At 39.7% G+C, this 22,925-nt stretch overlaps 1 protein-coding gene across 8 annotated transcripts in view; it reads left to right on the top strand.

The window, feature by feature from the left end:
* The window catches only part of OXR1 (oxidation resistance 1), a 359,160-nt gene that overhangs the window by 207,175 nt on the left and 129,060 nt on the right, over positions 1–22,925 (top strand). The window contains exon 1 of one of the 8 annotated variants that reach the window (XM_045204931.2): positions 17,697–17,966. The exons of 6 other annotated variants lie outside the window; for them this stretch is intronic. The gene's annotated coding sequence lies outside the window, so the exon portion shown is untranslated. Of the gene's footprint in view, positions 1–17,696; positions 17,967–18,904; positions 18,925–22,925 lie in introns of those variants that run through there. One more of the 8 variants, XM_053929511.2, reaches the window with a different exon arrangement.

Raw genomic sequence — 22,925 nt, 5'->3', positions numbered from 1 at the left:
TTATCTTGTTCCAGAAGGTAAAAGTTGAAGCCCGTTACGGAAATGCTCTTTAAGGTGTATCTGGTTTGTTTTCAGTTGATGAGAGCAGTGGAACATACGCACATGACTAGTGCAGGGCGCTTCAGGGAAAGGAGCACTGCTCTGCTTGGGGAGCCGGAGCCGTCTTGACTGACGAAACCGTGTGAACGTATTCTGAGTTCCCCTGAAAATGGAGATAATGAAACAACTGCATTGCAGCCTCTCGGCAGCACAAGAGATGGGAGATGTTCTCTGGACGGTTTGTGGGAAAGATTCTGTGGTTGTGCTGGGACAGTTCGTGAAGTCTGAAACAAGGTCATTCTACACTGACTCTAAATTATCTCCTGTTACTTAGTTAATATTTTGTGACTCTGCACCTTCAGGAAGGCTGGGTACTTCCATGTCCTGTGTAATTTTGCAACTAGCTTTTGATTAGTTTGTCACCACAAAAGTGATTTTCTAGAAACAAGTCAATATTGCCCATCATCTACCACTGTAATGTAACATTTTCTGGAGGTTTTCGATCGGGCTTTCTCAACCTGGGCACCAGTGCCATTTTGGGCTAAATAATTCTTCGTTATGGGAGGTATGCTGTGCATTAGCAGCACACCTGGCCTCTACTCACTAGACATTAGTATTCCCACCCCCAGCTGTGACAACCAAAAATGTCCCCAGGCATTGCCACATACCCCTCAGGGGGAAGTCACCTCTGGTTGAGAAGCATTCTTCTAGACAAGGCACTACCATATAAAATAGAAGCCAGAAACAGAGTGCCTGAAAGGAAGACAAAATTATCATTGTAATTATCATTATCAAAGGTAGATAACACAGTTGTCTACCTGGTAAAACCAAAACATTCAAATGAAAACTTATTTGAACGAAAGACTTCAATAAAGCAGTAAAAACAACAAATGACTATTTCCTTAGCTGTCTTCTCTGCTGAACACTGTACTCTGTGCGGAGACTTCTGTCACTGCATCCTGAGGGGCCGGCACGGTGGCTTTGTTTTGTATGAAGCATACTTATAACGGGGTAATTCATTTTTTTTAATTGTGATAAAATGCATTTAACATAAAATTTACCATTTTAACTTTACAGCTCAGTGGCATTAAGTACATAATATTGTATGTAATCATGGCCCCATCTACCTCCAAAATATTTTTGTCTTGCAAAACTGAAACTCAGCACCAATTTACCGATGACTCTCCATTCCCTGCACCCCCTCCCCCCAGGCCTCCACATGCTACTTTCCATCTCTGAATCAGATTACTCTGGGTGCTTCGTGTAGGTGGAATCGTTTATATCTGACCTTTTGTGATTGATTGGTTCATTTCACTTAGCATAATGTCTTCCTGGCTCAACCGTGTTACAGAATTTTTCAGAATGTCCTTTTTTTAAGGTCAAATAATACTCTATTGTACGTCACGTATACTGAATTTTTTAATCCCTTCATTCATGGATAGACTGGTTGTCTCTGCCTTTTGGCTATTACGAATAATGCTACTCTAAACATATGTACACACTTTCCTTTGGAAGCAACGGCACACGCTTTGTGTCCTTGCTTTCAATTTTTTAAGTGTATATGCAGAAGTGGAATGGCTTGATCACGTGATAATTCTATTTTTTTGAGGAAACATAATATTGTTTTTCACAGTGGTTGATAATTTTATATGTCCACCAGCAATGCACAGAAGTTTCAATTTCTCCACATCCTCCACCAATACTTGTTTATAATCTGTTTTCTTTTTATAATAGTCATCCTGATGGGTGTGAAGTGGTATGAATTAATCATTTTTATACCTTACCAGTTGTATAATTTGACTCACTCATTTTGCCATAGGAAATCAGAGTTAGGCAATTTATGGGACTCTCTCCAGTTGAGTGGCTGCTTAACATGTTTGCTGACTCCTGGTCCAGTGCTCTCCCCGCCAAGCCCTTATGTGCCTCTGGCCACATGAGTAGACACGGAGAGGGATGGACCAGAAACTTCCCATTTAATTTCACCTTTGCCTCTCTCTTGTTATAGCTAAACGTTTTCTAAGCTCTCGCTATAAAAAAAAAGAGAGGTAAGAGGAAAAATAAGAGACTACCAAGGAAACAATTATAAAAATATGCCTATAAGTAACAATACTGTCTTGTACACTTTTGCTAAAAGGGTGGGTGTCATGTTAAGTGTTCTTACCAAAATAAAAATGTTATATTTTAAAAACTGAATAAAAACATGAACAAATATTATTTTTTCACAAACCAGTAAAGAAGGGTGATTTAGAAGTAATTTATATTCTGTCTCAACAATGAATTGATAACCAGTTGAAATAGTTTTAATTTATTAGGAAGCATTTAACTACTTCACTGGGGCCTTAATGAAGTAATTTTCAGGAAACTGCTATGTGTAAAAGCCAGCTGACTATATTAGTGGGATGTGTATTGCCTGTAGCTTTTCCATTTTTTTAGGAATATGAAGAAATTTGGACTTAATTTTTAGAGTTCTGAAAATATTTGGGAATTGGGGGTCATATAGTCTGTGAATATTATAAAATGGGCCATTTCTGGCAGCCTGCAAAAACAGCCACAGAAAAAGAGCTACTTGTCTAAGTATCTAGTCGCAGAATCCTCTCCCCTCACTGGAATGAATCACAACAGGAAAAAATCCCAGGTGCTTTCGCGGGTATATTAAAGCAGCATAAAGCAGCAATCCTAATGCCTGCGGAGATGACATCTGCCTCCAGCTCATGATCACTGGGAGAAAAACAACAAACAAAACACACACCCCACAGCAGCAGTGATGTAAATCTAAGCTCTCGGCTTCCATCCTGCCTTCAGGGATTGGAACAGTGTACACAGGAGCAGTGTACACAGGAGCAGTGTACACACTCAAAGCAGAGGGAACGGCGATGTTACGAATCTGACTGCAGAACTGTCTATCAGTCATTTCCAAGTGCCTTTCATCTTGATCTAGGACTAATTCCCAGGAAGGCAGGCCTCACAACTCCCTGGTTCATCACTGTCTCCCCAGCACTTTGCTCAGGGCTGGACCCACAGGAAAGGTGCAGTGAGCATCTGTTGACTTTGTGAGCATACACTGGGTGTTCGCAACTGTGTATGGGCACAATGGGGAAAGGTCTGATTTCTCTAAACTCTGGGCTCTCATTTCTGCACGTGACACCAAGGTCATTTCCTACTAATGTCTTATGATGTCTGTTTTTAAACTGGTGTGATCAGATGAAAAACTAAAGTTATAAATGATATGGGTCAACTGTCCCCATGGGAGAGCCTCCTGTGTCCTGTTACAAAAGTCAACCCTCACTGCTGGATCCCCTGCCTTCGGGAAGAACATAGCTTAGCAGAAGTCATCCTGAATAAAAATCACTGGTATTTCTGAATTCTAATTTTGACCGGCATTGTGCTAATAAACTTTCCTAGGTAGCTAATGTAATCCTTGCAATGCCAGGAGGTAGTTGTCATCATTCCTGTATTACATATGAGAAAACTGTGGCTTTGATTCCTTAGATGTCTTCCTGAAGTCACAGTGCTACTGAGCAGTGGAACTTGGAACTCTGTGCTGGTAGTCCCGGATTCTACTAATAATGTCATGGTCTCAAGCTGCTCTCTCTCTCTCTCTCTCTCTCTCTCAGCAGAGGATTCAAGTACAGAACGATGCTGCAGTCACAGCTCTCGAGACACTCAGTGCATGCTGTAGACAAAGAGCAAGAGCCAAAATCATAGCACTCGGCGGGGAGGGGGGGGGCGGGGGGGGCGGCAAAAGTAGGTTTATGGTTGTGAGTGTGCAAAACACAGAGTTTACTCTTGTATTATTATTGATTAATTATTGTATTATTTTCCATACAAACAACTGTAAGCCCACTTTTGCCCCACCCTGTATACGTCCACCCAACAGCATTCCAGAAGGATTCAGTTGGATCTCACCCATGGTGGAAACAAACCCCCATATCTAGAAGGTGTGATAAGCCAACAAAGTGAAGATGACCTCGCAGGGCAGAAAACAGCTGTCACAAAGTTCAGGCCCTCAATTGTTTCCTTATCCTAGTCCTCTTCTAACCCTCAGCTAAATAACAGCCTATTAGTGCCTTCAAACTGAATTTACACACCGCCACGCCTGTGACACTTTTAGTCCCAAAATGAACCTTTCCCTTCTCGCCGCACTCGGACATACCTTTGTTTATTCTGACAGTTAATTGCAGTGATAGAATTAAATCGCTTACCATCAAGAGCAGTTACACTTTAAGATAGTATGCAAATTATCCAGAAAATTTACTCATCCCGAGCGCTATATTTTAGGAAAAGTCAATTAAACGTAGTATCCAACCAATAACCAGCTATTGGGTTCAAAAATTGCTGTGATTATAGGATATTTGGCATTGAAATTAGCTATCATATGATAGAATCTGAGTTCAGATCCTGGCTCTGCCTTCATTTGTTAAATTTTTTAATCCTCACCCGTGGATATATTTACTGATGTTAGAGAGAGAGCAAAGGAGAGAGAGAGAAACGTGCATGTGAGAGAGAAACATTGATCGGTTGCCTCCCAAAAGCACCTGGACCAGGGATCAAGCCCTCAAACTCTTGGTGTACTGGACGATGCTCCAACCAACTGAGCCACCTGGCCAGGGCCTGGCTCTCCCTTTATTACCTGTCTGAGCTGAGTGGAGTACCTAGTATCTCTCCCTTCATCTGTAAAGCAAGGTAATAGAAGTACCTAATTATAGTTTCTTATAATTAAATGAGATCTCGGAGAAAGAGCTGAGCATAGGATGTCCAAAGTCCTTGGAAAACAAAGACAAAAGGGAATTGAAAACCGCCTTCAGCAAAAGCTGCCCAGAAGCCCCTTGTTCTGCAGGATGGGCATCCAGTGCCACGCCTGCTTTACATAATCTTTCCACACTCGTTATGTAAACTCCGCAGGTGCTGCTTCCGAGTCACTAGTCTGCGCGTCTGCTCCACCCCGCATGTTCTTTCTGACCGTTTCCTAATAGCTGGTCTCAGCTTTCCTTGCAGAGCTTCAGGGCATGGCTTCCATCCTCTCCTCTGAAGCCCAGCAATTCCCTTCCCTCGTTAATTTTATAACCTCGAAGCTTTTAAAGCAATCTAAGCAAGTACCCACGTGCAGTTTCCTTTTTCGTTAAACTCTCATAAGAATCTAATTCTTTTCTTTTCATAGCATGCATCTGCGTACACTGGAATTCCTTTTTCTTTTAGTGTCTGCTCTCATTGTAGCCAATGAAACATTTGCTACATCAAGCTCTTCCAATTAATTAAGACTTTTTTCTTTTTTTTTTTTAATAAAGGAGATAGAACCCATTACCTGAAAAGCTGATCAGTAGGATTTAAAGAAACCTTCCCCTTTATGGCACTTAAAACCATTTTAATTTTGTGTTGTCTTTAATAAGGTAGCCGGAGCATGGGAAATAATTCCATACATGGCTGTATGCTAGTGCTCAGTATAAAGTGGAGTTTTCATTATATGAGCAGAGGGTTAAAGTCTATGCTGCCCACAGACTATTCTTCTGGCTGAGGTTTCTCCTGCATGATGACCAGGGTTGACAGCCAACTCAGGTACTTCACCCTTCCTGGACATGTTGATCTGAGCCACGGATTTAGCGGAAAACAGGTCTCAGTAAAACTACTGATTTATGGAATTCTGCTTATTTATTGGGAGCAACCTTATTGCAAGGCAGCTCCCAAGAAGAGGAAGAAGCAAATATTTCCCCTAGATTCTGCTTGTGGAATTCGTTGGCGCCAAAAGTACTATTGAGACTCAGCATTTATTCCATCTCTGCAGGTGACTGAGGATGAGGTAAATGAAAATTCAGCAAGAACAGACCCTTCCAGTCATGAGGAAGAGCTGCTGTTCTGTGTCGTAGTGAAATGCCATTCATATTAGCGACAGAATCCTCCTACGAAGAGGGATCTTTGCTGTGACTTGTCTTACTATTTTTTGCCTGTTTTTATGTTTAAGAGAAAAAGTTCCATCCTGATAAAGAAAAAAATCAAAAGGAATAATGTAAACATAACTAGCTCAGAAACTGAGTTGAAAACTGAAGATATCAGGAAACTAATGTATGTTCCATGTTACTGCAGATGTTGACCTCAGGGATTTGAAGTCATCTGTGACTGGCTTTGAATTCTGGTTTTACCAGATTAAGTTTTTTAACTTTGAAGAAGTCATTTCCCCTCTGTAAATGTCCATTTCCTCATGTGTAGAGTGAAAATAACTATCACTTCATAGAGTTCCTGTGAGAATTACCTGAGGGATGAGCTCCTAGTTCTACAACATGGGCTTGGGGTAAACTTCCTTCCTGAAGACACCACTCTGGGAAGTAAAAGCACATGACCCTTTTGTATCAGTTAGTTATGTAACTAACTGATATGTAACAGCTGCATAACAAAACAACCCCAAAACCCGTGGCTTAAAATAGCAACCTTTATTGAGCTTACAATTCTTGGAGTTGGCGATTTAAGTTACACTTAGCTGAGTGATTCCTCAGGTCTCATCTGAGCTCCCTCTTGGTTCTCATGCTTCTACAGTTGGCTCAATCAAAATAATTGATTTCTGTGAATGTTTATGTATTTTACCTGTATTCAGGGATGACATTCAAAATATTTAGCTAACACTTCAGCAGAGGCTTGGACCCACCAAAGACAATTGTATGGCTGGATCACCAGCCCAGATGCCTCCTGCCAGGTCATGTTAATCCGTTAGTTCCTGGATCATCCATTGGCCTGAGGGGCTGAATGGGGGAGCTTGGGCAACGAGGGAGAGGGTTATCGGGGGCATTGCTGCAACAGCTGTGTATCAGCCATATAAAAGTATTTCTGCTACATGCTGGCTGACAGTTAGCTCTGCCCCATCCGCATTATAGTCTTCCTGCCCGTGTTGCCCCAGGTCTCTTGATACCATTAATATGCTTCACCATGCAGTTAGCACAGGTGCCCCTGACATCGTGGCACGAGGGGTGCTGCTTGTACCTGCCTGTGTCACATTCCAGTGAACTCCCATTGAAAACCCACACAAGTTATATAAATACCTCTTAGGCATAGGGCAACAGTACTTAATTAGGGACCAGACGGTAGTAATGGGTAGCTTGGAAAGAACATATGAAGTATTTTGATATTATAACAATCATATTTGTCAAGTGGGACCAAGAGCCTTGTTTTTCACATAACAGAAAATAAAAATAAAGTTGGTAGAGATTTTCCCAAATAAGTAATTCTTGAAGTGGAAGAGACATGCCCCATTGCAAAAGGCAACATGTGTCTAAAACACTGAGGAACATAAAACTGGAGGAATGTGGAGAAACCTGGAATCTCTGGGGCGGAGCTCAGGAGTCTGCATTTTAGACAAATGATTCTTACTGGTCCTGAAATTGGAAAACCGTTGGCTACAGACCATCATCCAGTGTTTAAAGAAATGCATTTGAAAAGGGCACTGGCCTGAGTAGTGAAGAGAAGGACTTCAGCTTGCTAAGGCGAACTTGAAATATTTACCAGTTTTCTGCCCTATAAGCTGCGTAGGGTTTTCCTCAGAGGCCGTCCTTGCATAACCTCACACATCAGCCAGTTTCTGATGCTCCCAAATGACCCGCTGACTTCTACAGTTGTGTAGAGTTGGCCAGGATAGCAGACAGCAGGCATGCAGAGGTGGTGCCTGCCCTGAATCTTGCCACGTGACCTGTAGGGACTCTCCTGAAGCCCTTGCTTTCTCTGGAAGTCCCGTCTCCTGAGCAGGGTGCCAGCCTGAATGGCTTGGGCTCCAGATCGTGTTACAGTCACTGGCCACTCCAGTAACTATACAAGATGAGACCAAAGCAACTGGCAGCATTGAAATGCAAGGAATTACTTAAAAGTAAGTACATAAAAAGGATAGGGGTGTGCCAGATGGTTGCAAGAAGCAACCTGAAAGAGGCCTCCATGGCCAAAGCTGAAACAATTTGAATAACCAAATAAATAGGAGGTGTCAGGTTACCAACCAAAGTATAAAAAACATAAATATGGATGAGTCCAGGCTGGAAAATAAAGTCATTGTCCATGACAAGTTAGATTCCCTCTCTGATCAAACCATTCATCGTTAGCCCCCCTCCTTTGTTTCACTATGCTACACCTTGACTTAAAAACTTGTCTGTCTCACCTCCTATGAGGTTATTGTGTATTCACAAATCTCTGTCTCATTGGGTGCAGGGAGAAAAGGCAAGAGGGAACTTTGTCTTTTACAAAGGTTTGCTATGCATCTAGAGATATCATAGTGTTGAATGTATTCGATTCAAGACAGGTAGACCAAACACTTCAGGTAAGTTCCTCGGGCTCAAAAAGATTACTCATGGCCTCACGGGATGCTCTGCAATCTCGTCTGCACCGTATGCTTTAGGAGAGATGCTGAGTTCGACGCCCTGACTTTCATTTTCTGCTCACCTTGATGAGGGGTGAGTCCAGATATACTTTTTTGGCTCATTTGTTTTTATTGTTTCCTATGAGCAGACTGCTAGATAAATTCTCCAAATAAGGAATTACTTCTCTGGAGCTGGCCTGCCAAAATTCATTTCAATACCCAATACAAATGCAATTAAAACAGGGAACATTTGGAAGCTCATGTTTGTCTGTCAAAATAGTAAATATGTTGCCTAATTGGAAAGCTGTGTCTGTGAGGCCTCCCTCCGAAATACAAAGTAGTCAGGAAGAGTGGATAAAGTTAATGAAAACTAAATAGTTTTTAAAATAATTTCTATGGCTCTCCATTCCAGTTTGTTAATGCGTACAAACTATCTTCAATTAAAATGCAAACGGAATTCATTGCATGGAAGCTCTATCGGGACGATGTGTGATCATTGAATAACTTGCTCGCTGCCACTGAACAATCGCCAAAAGAAAACAGAATTACTGCTTAATGATTCAAGTAATGCTATTTTATGATCCTTTTCCCTAGTGCTGGTGGACTGTGACCCAGGATGAGTTTCTTAGCCTCCCAGCGTCACTGTGTCCCCATCTGTTGTATCAGGAAATTGAAACACTTGATCCACACTGTCCTTTCCTGACCTTACGGTCTGTGACTCTTTAGGTCGTTGACTTTATTATATCTTGTTTTCTTCTGCCCTGCCAACCAAGTCAATGAAAGAAGGACTGACTTTGGACCCAGATATGAAATCAAATCTTATTCCCTCACTTCCTGGCTGTGTGAACATGAATGAGACCCCTTATCTGAGACTCTTCACATGGAACGTGGAGAACACCTACCTCGTGGATTTCTGATAGACAAGGAAGTAGTTAAAACTCCAAGTCCTCAATAAGTTGTATTCCTTTTCTTATTATGTCGTTTTAGAAATCTAAAAGCTGCCTTTTCTATGCAATCTTTTGGCCTCCGGCCTCGGATCCTTCCAGAAAAAGTCACAGTCCTGGACCCTGTCCTGGAGGGAGGATAAATATAGAGCCACAGCAGATAAGACCGACAAGATCATATTTTTTCTGCCTGGGTTGCCTTGGCATGCTTCCCGTATGGCAGAGAGCTTTTTCTCATCGCTCCTTTCACCGATTTATTGTTAGTACTGCCTCTTGTATGCCCCAATTTTTTAAATGAAAAATAACATGATTACTTGTGCATTATACGAAATACTAAAAAATGTAAACAGATGGAAGAAAGGAAACGTAAACACACTCTTTGGAGAGAACTAATTTGTATAAGTTTCCAGATTGGCAAACTGCATGTAACCATGTACGCACATTAACAAAACGGCTTGATGCTGTGCGGGTCTAAGGTGAGACCCCAGCGCGCGCTCTGCAGGGCTGGGGTGGGGTGGGCGCCGATTTGTTCAGTGCCGTTTCCCAGCATCTAGAACATGCTGGTCACACTACTGTTTGAACCTAGTACAGTCTCTACATTTTTGTGCCAATAAATATGATTCTGCAGCATCATTTTCAATGAGTAGATGGTGTTCAGGTGTACAGGTATCGCACACCTTGCTCAACTGATCCTGTTATTGGATTTGCCATTTGGGGACTTTGTCCGCTTTAGCCTATAACAGTATTTTAATCAACAACAATGCAAACAAACCTGTGGCTTTCTTCTTCTTTATGACTCTGTTAGTATAGTCTCAAAAGTGGAATTGCCAAGTTCAAGTAATATATTCACAATTTCAGAGAACTATTACATAACCCCAAATTGCTCTTCAAAAGAGTGTCGATCCCCAATTCAGTCAACAGATATTGACCTTTTACCTGTACTCTCATTAGTATTAGGTATTTATTATGTTGAAAAATATTTAAAAATGACTTTTAAAAGCAGATTATTGCATATTCTATGTTGAGAATACCCATTCTGCATGCTACATTACCAGCCTGGGATACCTTTCTAGAATCTTTTTCTGAGATACAAATCTCTTACCCAGCAAGGACACGATCTTGCTACAATAGTGTAAAGAGAGTTCTGTCATGTTGGTTTCACTAACTTGGTTAATTTAGGAGAGATGACCGGGAAGTTCCTATAAATATTCCATTGACGTTCACAAAAATATTCTCGCTTTAACATTCTACCCTCCCACATTAAAATCGCTTTCAGTAAATCATATTTCACATTTGGGGAGTTTGACAGTGCCCATTTAAATTAATCCCAAACTGCTCTGAAGCCCAGAAACACTGTAAAACCTTGTGAAGTATTTGTAGCTGTTCAGTGTTCTCCGCTCACGGTAATAAATGTGGAACGTCTGTGTGGGAGCTGTTTTTCCAAGGTAAATAGATTATTATTTATATCTCCAGGCACAAATGCCTTGAAATAACCAGGACACTTTGCTGCTGAACGTGGCCTTACATAATGTTCGCGGCTCCTGCATCCTGCCGCTGTCCTGGAGCGGCTTTGAGGCTTTGATCTGAGTTTGACCCCCAGCCACGATTCTTACGCACATTTTTATCATCCACTGTTAAGTGAACAATACATCTAATGAGATCCAGTTGTGCTTCCTTGTGTTCTCTGACTTTGACATTCGGGAAAACCATTAATGCTGCTTTCACTGTGTCGGCATCTCCAGACCTGAGATTTTTTCCCCCCTTGAAGGTATTTCTAGACTACATGGCCCTGGAAGTGCAGGGCCAATGGCTCTGTACTTTCTGTTTTACAAAGAGCTCAATTTGCTGTGCTCAGTTAATGAGTACCAAGAGCTTTAGACATGATTTTGCTATTTAAGAAGTAGCTCAAAGAGGGACAGTGGCTAACATGAGCAGTTAGGGGAAAAACTGGGTGACAATGTGAAGACTTAGAGAGAGAAGGGAAAAAAAGAAGTTAAACAGGTTTTTCAGAGAACATTGGGGAAACTTGAACTTCAGCGCTTGCTAGAAGAGAATGACGTAAAAGTTGACAAAGAGGTTCACCTCCACCCACAGGAGAGGAAGGTTATTGTGGAAAAGAAACTTGCCCCCCCAAATCAAAGGAGATATCACACTAGAAAAGCAGAAGAATGGCCAAGAATCACGCTTTAACAATAGGCACAAATTTGAACTGTGGGCCTCTGGCTAGCTTAGAGAGAGGGGGAAGAAATCTGAAAATAGCTCTTTTGACAGAGAATCATTTGAAACATGTGGTTCCGACTGAGGTGAAGATGGGAGGAAAATGGTTACTAGTGTCAGAATGTTCACATTAGTACATTCATATTTTTGTCACTTTTTAAAAGATTTTATTTATTTACTTTCTGAGAGAAGGGAAGGGAGGGAGAAAGAGAAGGAGAGAGACATAGATATGTGAGAGAAACATCAGTTGGTTGCCTCTTGCACACCCACAACTGGGGACCTGGCCTGCAACTGAGGCATGTGCCCTGACAGGGACTCAAACCGGCGACCTTTCAGTTCCTGTTTGAGTTAATCCACTGAGCCACACCAGCCAGGGCTACGTTTTTGTCATTTTTAAGAGTCAGTGATATCTGCCTTATTTCAGAGACATTGAAGTTATCTCCAAATGGCCTGAAAAATTCTCAATTTTTCCGAAGCAAAACTTTAATTCTTAAAATGTTGGACACATTTATAGAGACAGACAGTGTCTAATGTTTCAACAACTCACATGTAAATGATAATCTCCATTGATTTTTATTTGTTTGGGATTTTTTACTCATCCAGAGCAAGCTGGTTCAATGGCAAGAGGCTGAGCTTTAGAGGTCTGAGTCCCGGAAGCTGAATTAACTGCTATGTGACCTTGGGAATCTTATCTTCTCTGAACCTCATTATCTGTAGCTATTAATGGTGACCCTGTCTTCTCAATTTTGAATTAGAAAAGATCGTGTACATTAAATGCCTGATTCAAGGTAGGCAGAGAATTCACGTAGGTTTCTTTCCCACCACTTTCCTATGCAATGTGAGAAGGGTCTGCAGAGGTTTATGGAAGTAAACATACTGTAAAATTGTGTAATTAAGTTTTAAAAATGAAGGACCACTGCTAAAAGAGGGATTTGGCATTATCAGCAACTGAAATGAAATTAGTGTTGGAGTTAAGGCTTGAACTTGTCTTAATTTCTTGCCTCTCTCAGGATGCTTTGTGTTACAAACAACAACAAAACTATTCCAAATAAATTTAAACAGTAAGAGAGATCCAGAGGTGCATGTGACTGAAACACAGAGGTAAGCAGCCTTGAGATCAGGCCCGATCTATCTACGTGAGTGATGTGGGAAGGACCCGTTTTCACGCTCTCTCGGTCTCTTGACTCTGCTTCTTCAGTGCTAACTTAATTCTGTGCGGTTGTCCCACCTCATCGTCCTTGTTCACATTCAGGTTTCTTTGCCATTTAGATGTCTGATCTAATACAGCTGCTGTGAATGTTTCAGGACCCGGATTTCACGCACGCTATCTCGTTCGCATTCAGCAAAGAACAGTACAGGTTTTTTCACTCTCGACAAAAATCCTGAGCTTTTTCTAGATGTATCAAACTTAGAGCCCTTTACCCACCCTTATCTCGACAAATGTGGCAGGATATGGGGCTATGCCCATTAACCTAGGCCTGATCCATGGGTTCTCCTTTTAACTTGGAGTTGAAGCTTAGTACCCTTAAGGCACGTGGCTGCACTGGCGAGGGGTGGAACCAGCACGGGAGTCGGAGTGCTGTTACCAAGAGTAAGAAAAATACGTGCTGGTAGGCTAAAAGGACAGGTATCCCCCAGAGTAGCTACAACTAAAGGGAAACACTGGGTTGTGCGTGTGCGCACACACACACACACACATATACGTACACACAGTCACTTCCAGAAATTCAATTCAAGGAAACGTTTATTGAATTGGGTATTGTCTAAAAAAAAAGAGGGCAACTTTAACATAGACAATGTATTTAGTAATAATTCTGCTAGATTAGGTCAGAAACACCAGTAATATACTAAATTTTTACATACATTTTTTTGTTTTCTGATCTTTTAATTGAATGGGAGACATGATTTGGACAATCTGGAATAGATTACTAATGTATCCATTAGTCTTTCGAATAAGGCCATTTTAAATGTTTCAGCAGTGTTCTGTTACCGTCAATTCAGGACTCAGTGTTGTAAGAAGGGACTACAGGACGGCATTGTACCATTAGAAGTCAGGCAAGGTTTCTTTATGCCTAAGCTGTGGAATCGGACGTTCTATTGTGAGCAGTTGAGAACCTGACCCTCATTTCAGCCCTAATGTGGAAAGTCATGTGGCCTGAAATGCTCCCAGCATTCTCCCAATAAAGGCTTTGAATCTCCTCCAGCAACTGAGTCTGACACATCTGACGTGTAATGAGTGATTTTTAATTTGAAAAACAAAAGGAACTTATTTTTAAAAGAACTTTAGATGGCTTCTGGGACATCTGGTTTCAAGTGGCATGGAACTCTGCACTTTCAAATAGCTATACTAATTAGAATATAGAATGGGTTATTTAAGGTCGCCTATGTAAATGTTGGGAAATGTCTACTAAATATAGTGGTTTTAGTTTTGGTGTAAATAATGGTGAGCTAATCTTCTAAAAGTAATCGGTTGAATCCCGCTGCTTCTGCTAGATCAAAGCAGCAGCAGTTAGGATACTAATTTGGCTGCTTTAATAAAGGTCAAAGATTTTTATTTTTGTCCCACACAACAGTCCAAGGGCAAGTAGTCTTGGGCGTGTTTTTGAGCATCAAGGGTAGAGACTGCTAATTCTGTTGGCATCCTTAATATTCAGCTCCAATTTCTTGGTCTAAAAAGGCATCTCCAGTGTCCACTCCAGCATCTGCATTTCAGCCAGGGTAGGGGGGACACAGGACTTTTCACTTTGCTTCTGTTCATTTCTCATTGGCTAGAAATTAGTCTCATGGCCACACTTAGAACCAAGGAAGGCAGTGAGATAAAATCTTTTGCCGGACAGTGTAGTACCCAGTTAAACTCTCTGTCGCTATATAAGATGAGTACAGATATTAGGGAAAAAAGCAGCAGACTCTGGCACAGAGCCCTTGAAGAAAAGAGGCTGCTTAACTTCTTATCCACCTTAAACTAAGGTGCATCTGTCCAATTATCCCAAGTACTGTGCCAGGTTGTCCAACTATGAACTATCATGGACAAAATGTAAGATTCTTGTACATGAAAATAATGTTGCTACAGCAGTTACCATGGGTTATGGAATCTAGCACTTAAAATAATTATAACATGTACTGTTTATTTCTGATTTTTAAAAATGTGCTTTTTTTAAAAGTTCAGAAAACACAGAAATATATAGAGGGTAACAATCAGCCATAATTCCATCAGCCAGAAATAACATTGTTAAGAGCTTGGTGCATTTATTTTGTGGCTCTTCTTCATGAGACTTTTACATAATTGAATAGTTTTGCATTTTTAAAAATCTGATAATATACATTTTTCTCACATCTTTGAAATGTGATTCTAAATATCATTTTAATGCTTGCATTAACATAACCTGTAGCTGTACCATAATTTATTCAATATGTTACTGTTTTTGCACCTCTGATTTTCTCTGAATGCTCAGGGAAGAATGTTGTAAAGCCCGCTGGTGAGTTCGCTGGCTCTGGAGTCAGATGGAAGGGCTCCAACCTTGAGTCAGTCACTTACTAGTTGTGTGACCTTAGGCAAGTTTCTTTACCTCTCTATACTTCAGTTTTCTTAAATATAATATTAATATGACATATCTGCCTCAAAATTATTATAAAGATTAACTTAAATAAAGCATGTAAATAAATTACTTAGAAGGTCATTCATGGAAAAAAACACTTAAATGTTAGACATTGTCTTTATTATCCCTCAATTATACTTGATGTCTTTGTTGATCATCTAAAATCGAATATCGTGTCTAAATGACTATTTTCCTGCCTGGTGAGTTATTATGGGAGGATCGTTACGTAGACATGGCCTCCCTTACGCAGCTGTCGAATCTTCCATCTTTATGTGGCATCTATTTCTAAATGAAAAAGGGGGGAAATCACTATTACTAAAATCATTTAGAACTTTATTTCAGTCGATGTTTGAAAGGCTCAAAGAGTATAGGAATCTGGAAGAAGCAGTAACCAGAATGGGATTTTAAGAACAGCCTATTCCAAAGCCAAGTTGCTGGCTTAAGCAATTAAGAGTCTGGCTGAGTTTGCAGTTTGGGCCCATGTATAAGGCAAAGATAATATTTTCACCCAGTAAGGCAAACCTACGTGTAACTAGCTAACACTTTTTTGCCCCAGATAATGATTCTACAATGAAGACTTACTAATAATATCATATGTATGTACATATATATGATAATCTAATGGGGCATTTTAATTATCCAATAACTCTAAAGACCTTATTACTTCCATCTGTATAATGTTCGGGTTTACATACTTTCTTGTAAGCATGATTACTAGTGATCACATTTAACTTACTTTCAAGATTTTAATAGAAATTAATCTAATTTTCCATATGAGGAGACTAACCCCAAGATACAAAGCTTACATATGTACCCAATGTAACATAGCTGGTAGTCAACAGCGTACCTACTACCCCTCAAATCATCAACTCCATTTTAGCGTTCTTCCCGTTACCTCAGAGTCATACCAGAACTCTCTTCCTACCTCACAAGGTGTCGTAGAGTTTGATGCTAACAATGGGAAAAACGAACACCATTAATATGTGAATAATTAAAACCTTCATATTTGAAGGAACTAAGTAATCTACAAAATCAAAGTAACTATAAAGCAGAATTTTAGAGACTCACTAAAACAGTTTCATTTATTTTCCCATTCAAAATATTGAAGAGTAAATCTCTAGCTTCAAATATCTCTTCAAAAAGAGAAAATAAGTTACAACATTATCCAAAATTTAAGTATTTTGTGCCCGGCAATATAGTAAGCATTTATATGCGCCACCTGATATATTTCTCATAAGAACCCTACAAAGTACTTATAATTTTACACTACACGGATGAGAGAAAGAAAGCTTAAAGCTTAGAGAGCTTAAGTAACTTGTCCAAAATCTCAGTCTCTTAGTAGGGGAGTAAGGATTCCAACTCAGTATAGGCTGAGTTCTGAGCCCATATTCTTAATCACATTGCCACATGTTCTTGAGTTTATAATTTGGCCTTCCTGAGCTGTCTATTTCTTCAATTCAGTGAAGTTTGGGATAGGAATGACTGGTTAAAACTCCAAAAAGTTTCACTAGTCTTGTGGCTGCAACTCAGACGCGGTTACCCTCGGCCTACAGAGAAGTATGTGCATCCCAACTGACCGCACAATTCCAGCCAGCTGGGTAAGTCATCATGATTTAGCCTGGAAAACGGAAGACCAGCATGTTCTTCCTGGGCAGAATTAATTGGTACTTGAGACTTTAAAAGCACAGAATGAGAGGCAGAGATCTTAACCATTTTGAGTAATGGTTTTGAGTAGTTCAATAATGTTAAGAATATTCACATTGTTGTGAAACGGATGTTCAGAACTTTTTCATCTTGCATATCTGAAACTATATACCCCTGAAACTTCCTTCCTTCTCCCCTATCCCCTAGCCCTTCGTAAGCACCATTCTATTTTCTGTTTCTATGAACTTGACTACCTTGGATACCTAGTATGACTAGAATCATGCAACGTTTGTCTTTTGGTGACTGATTCATTTCACTTAGTGTAAAGTTCTCAAAATTCATCCATAGTATACAATGTGACAGGATTTCCTTCCTTTTTAAAATTCAATAATATTCCATTGTATGTATGTACCACATTTCGTTTATCCATTCACCCACCGATGGCATGTAAGGTGCTTGCTTGGCTATTGTGAATAGATCTGTTATGAACACAGGTAAGCAAATACCTCTGTGAGACCCTGCTTTCAATTAGTTTGGATATATATCCAGCAGTAGTAGTGCTAAACCCTCTGGTAGCTTATTTTTAATTTTTTGAAAAAGCTCCATGTTATGTTCCATAGTGTTTGCAACATTTTGCATTCCTACCAACAGTGTACTAGGGTCCTCATTTCTCCACATCCTCACTAATACTTGTTATATCCTGTAAAACATTTTTTAATTTTTTGTGAGACAATATACATTTGGTTTTAGAAAATGTAAAATTACTGAAGCTAAAACTTTTGAAGACCAATATGGGGCCAACACATTTAAAAGTTCTCCTGCCCTGTCGATGTGTTAAATTTCAGGAGCTAAATATTTCCCAGAACATTCCCTGAGTAAATGAATAACTTGCTGTTTTGAACCTAAAACACATCTTTGTTTCTTCATTCTTTCAACTACCACTGTCTTATCCAGCTCTAAAAGCCTCTTAAAATTAGTCAGAGGGAGACAAGTGGGAAGGTGTAGACTTCTCACTTCGACAGTCTGCTAAAGATGGAGAAAAAAATAGTGCTATTCAAAGGCGGTCTGTCCTCAGAGATTTCGAGTTCAGGGTGGAAACAAACCCACCGAAACAGCGAGCATGTTTGAAAGAGAACTCCTCAGCTCACTGCTGCCGAAGGCCGAATCACAAGGAGCTGTGTTTGATATCCATAAAGCTGAGAAGTAAGTTTCTGCAATCATGCCTTTCTTTTTTTTTTTTTCATTTCTCGTTTACTTAAAATGTCAATCATTAGTTGGGATAGCAGAGTCCTGCTTTTGAAACATGGAAATTAACCAAATGGTAGAATCTCATGCAAAGTACGTACCAGACGTTGCCGGCCTCTGGTTTTAAGAGGACTAGTTACGTTAGCAGTCTGTGACACTTTGATTCTGACGTACAAGTTGAAAAAACCCTCTAAGACAGTTATCCTATTTCTGTTAACATTGTTTGATTTTTCTTGTTTTCATTTCTCATTTCATTGGTAGAAAGTTCAGGAAGCATATTTTCACTCTGAACATGAGAACAGATGAAGAAACTGAAATTATAACACACTTAATGTCACACTTATTTACTATAAGACTATAGCATGTAGATTCTCAAAAGAATTACTACTATGAAAAAAAATCAGAAAATTTATCATTTTCCAGGCAGTGACTGGTAAATTTTCTAACGCTATCAGATAATTTACAAAAAGAACTGATAAGAAGACATCACCACAGGAAATGTATGAAAAAGGGTGGCGAACACAATACAGTACACAGATGATATATTATAAAATTGCACACCTGAAACCTGTATAATTTTGTCACCCGACGTCACCCCAATAAATTCAATGAAAAATGTATCAAAAATAAATATTGGTCAAAACTCAGGGTGGCTCACTTTGGAAAATAAAATTAATAAAGGCCTGTTAGGTAAGACAAGATTATGTGGAAGCATAACAGGAAAAGTTAATAATAAGCTAAACACAAGGTGTTGTTCTGTGTGACAGCTAAAAATAGCAAACCTGGGGACAATGAAGTTTCTTTCCCATGTTTAACCAATGTTACAGTTACTTAGCATAAAAAAAAACTATGGACAAATCTGTCAAAACAGAAATGACCCTACCATTGTAGAACTTCCTGTAAGATCTTCTCAAGGGTAAGTATTCAACAATGTAAAACATGTTTATTTTTAAATAAAAATTTAAAACATGTTTACAGCTTTTAACTTTTAGCCTTTACTAATCTTAATGAGTCACGTTTCGTATTAAGTTTCTAAGTAAAGCTTAGTTTGAACAAAATTAAAGGGAAAGTGCCACATTTATAGAGAAAACACATGAGGCAGCAGCACTGTCGTTATTACCTGTTTTCAGACTGTAACTGCTAATGCTTAGCACTGGCCCAGCAGGCTTGTTTTCTGAAGGAATCACTGCCCTACAGTGAGACTCTGCAGACGACTGTGGTGGACTTGGTCACAGAGTGACCGTGAAACAAACAGATTGCTTCAAGAAAACTGGGATATAAGGGAGAAAAGTAGAGACCTTTGACTTCTCAGGGACTTTTTTGGTAATGTATGGCAACCATAAGAAGTGCCCAGCCATAGCTATCACAGTATTCTGCCCCCTTCTGGTCTGGCAAAGTCTTTTGCCAGTGAAATAACGAAGAAGCTCCATTTTCTGGTGGACCACAAATAACAGTCAACAAGCTGTGTGACTTATTTTGTTGCAATATTCATTTCCGATACTGGAAGAATTTCTTCTATGGAGTTCTATGCTAGAGGATGTCTAATTACATACTATTGTTCTAAACTGCCTGCCCCTCAGGTGTCTTCTGGGCTTTCTTTTCATTAGCAGGTGTTCCACCTGCATGAGACCCCCTTTCAAACAATTCCAAGGAGTTAGCTACCACGTACCTGGTTTCCAGAAAATAGCCTGCTTGGCTGTTCCACTGGTGGAAGTGAACCTCTTGCACACAGCCTCTTCCACCTCTTCCTTTGGCTGGCCAGCTATGGCCAGGTCCTCTAACTAGTTTCCTTGAAGGCCTCACTTGGCTTGAAATGAGGAGGAAGCTTCCTCTAGCCTTCTCCCCAAACCACATGGGGATGCAGGTAGGAGCATGACAGAGGACCACTTTCTTCAAACAAATTCTCTCTTGGCATCTCTCATATCAGCTGTTTTATACCTTCTGTGTATGAGATGGCGAGACGCCAGCCAATGTGACAGTCTCTTAGCATCATGGAGACTGTCATCTTGGTGCTTAAATTAAGGAAGGCACCTCAATGGCTTTCCTATTAAAGAACGGAGCATTGAAAAAGCTGACTGGCAGTGGGGCTTGCCAACTGTTGTCTTCCCTGGAAGATCCTGGGGGAGTTGAGTCCTAGAAGAATTTTTAATGTCAGCAACGTTAGGTCTTTTCTTGTAGGTCAATCTACTTTGCAGACACAGTTTTTAGTCCAACCTGTATTCCTACCTTGTGAAATGCTTATATCACCAGCTGCCTTCTGGGAGTTCTGCACTGCACACTGGAGCTTCTCAGCTCATCCCGCTGGGATCCTTCGTGTCCTGGGTGTCCTAAGCCTTCTTCTGCCCAGTTTCCAAAATATTGTTGCTGTCATCCTTTCGTTTTTTCTCCTTTTGTCCTTTTTTGTCTCCTTTTTTAAAAAATCACCCTACTGTCAATTTAGTTGAGTAACAAAAAGGAACAGATCTTAATGGCTGTCTTTAACCTGCTACCTTTAACTGGAAGTCTTGCCTCAAGTTCTATATTTAAGCTGGATTAAATGCTTAGAAAGTTTTAACTTACTATATATATAGATTTGATTTATTAGTTTTATAGGAATTAAGTGCTTAAAAAGTACTGGATTTTTACACGTTAAGTTTGTTCCATTATACATTTACAGTATTTTTGTTAAAAATCACATAAAAAATCACAATTTGTTAAAAATAATTTTTAAGTGTAGCTTGAAATGTTTAGAGGTTTCTTTAACTAGGTTTAAAATGTTCAGGGGAACCTACTCTGTTAAATTTATGAGTTAATGAAATCAAGTAACTATTTTTAAATAAAATACCTAGACTAAATAAATTGTGCTTAAATCTTAAGGAAAATTATGACTTCTAACTAATATTCAGCTTATTAAACCTATATATTTAAGTATAGGTAACTTTAAATAGTGCTTATCACAAAACCCAACCCCTCCACTCAACTACAATCCTAGTTGAACCTGGAGGACATTATGCTAAGTTACAGAAGCCTGATACAGAAGCATAAACACTACGTGATCCCACTTACACGAGGAATCTAAAACAGTCAAACTCATAGTAGCAGAGAGTAGAGTGGTGGCTCCCAGGGGGTTGACGGAGGGGGAAGGAGAAAGAATTAGAATACAAAGTTTCAGTTATGCAAGATGGCTGAGTCCTAGACAAGTACTGTCCAACATAATGCCTATTGTTAACCATAGTGTATTGTATACTAATTTTTTTCTAAGACTGTAGGTATTATGTTAAATGTTCTTATCATAAACAGTAAGTAAAGAGGGTGGGAGAAAGCTTTTGGGAGTGATGGATGTTGATGGCATAGAGTAGGTGATGGTTTCACGGGCATATACTTATCTCCAAACTCATGAAGCTGTGTGCATTAAAGAAATACACAGTTTTTGTATGTCAATCATACCCCACTAAAGTGTTTTTTTAATCTAATTGATAGAAGTAAATTAAAAAGTATAGAAGTACATCATGTCATAGAAGTCTAGAAGCTATGGAAGTAGAACTTTGTTTCACCTTTGCCTGAGGACCTCAAGGCTGAAAACTGGAGTAGGTACCATTTATTTCTCCATTTTACGGAATGGAGAAATTTTTAAAAAAGAAAAAAATTGGAAGGAACAGAAAATGTACAGGAAAATATACAGAAAAAGAAAACTTTCTAATGACACTATTAATATTCTCAACAGGATAAAATATTTTGTATCTATGAAGCCACAGTACAGTGATACAAAAGGAATATTCCAAAAACAAACGAAAAAAGCTGTAAGAGAATAAAGATATGATTGCTAAGTGAAAAACTCAGTAAAAGCTTTGAAGGCAATCTTCTCAAAAGGATAACAATGAGATAAAGAATGAAAATAAGAGAAAAATAAATGGGGAAATTAGAGGGCCAGGCATGGATGTCCAGCATTCAAAAAGGAATTCCAGAAAGCGATGTGAGAGAAAAACAGGGCAGAGAAAAGTCAGAGACATGACTCAAGAAGATTTCCCAGAACTGAAGGGCATGAGTTTCCAAATGGAAAGACCCCAGTGCCAAGAACAATGAATAAAAATAGACCCACACCTGGACACATTATCATGAAACCTCAGAAAACTGATGATGAAGAAGAGATGATCAAATCTTCAGGAGGCCGTGTTTATTCAGTGGGTCGAAGATCAGAGTGGTATAGGATGTGTCTACAGCAGCACTGGAAACTCGAAGGCAATGGAGTTCGCCTTCAAAATTTTAATGGTAAATTATTTCCTACCAAAATTTTACTAAAATTACAAATAATATGTAAGAGTAGAATAAAGCCACTGTCATACATGTACATCTTAAAAATTTCTCTCCCTGCCCCATTTCTTACCCAAGAATATAAGAAAATAAAACAAGAAGGAAAATATTATGGAATTGACGAAGCAGGAGATACCCATAAGGGGGTGTGAGGGGGTCGGCCGCAGGGCGAGTCCACTGAGATAGCTGTCCTCCGTAACAACAGGCCAGGCTGGAGCGGGTCCAAATAAAGAGTTCAAGGTTGGCTCCGGGGAGTGGAAGGAGGAAGAGATTGGAGGAACTGCTTTACTCCCTAAGAAAGCTGGGAGAACTAACTATTGACTCCCTTAGTGAATGCGGACCTTTGATTAAAAATTAAAACTAAGCTTGTAGAGAGACAAAGATAATCAAGTCATCATGTTGATTAGAAAATTCACATCTCTATAAACCCAATTTGAGCAATTCATTTCTTCATCATCTCTGTAGTTTTTTTAGTAGGTTTTTCTTACGTTTAATGTTGTTGTTTTCATCATCTCCAGTCTACTGCAGCCACTCTGGTCGTTTATTTGGGTTATGGATGGTGATTCTTGGGCTTCTCAGTGCTACTTCTAGGAAAATTCTATCCAACTGCAGGTTAACAAGCCAAGT

The sequence above is a fragment of the Desmodus rotundus genome, chromosome 8 (assembly GCF_022682495.2).
Source record: "Desmodus rotundus isolate HL8 chromosome 8, HLdesRot8A.1, whole genome shotgun sequence".
Classification (NCBI taxonomy): Eukaryota; Metazoa; Chordata; class Mammalia; order Chiroptera; family Phyllostomidae; genus Desmodus; species Desmodus rotundus.
The sequence above is the reverse complement of the archived record's forward strand: the minus strand, read 5'-3'. Positions and strand labels throughout refer to the sequence as shown.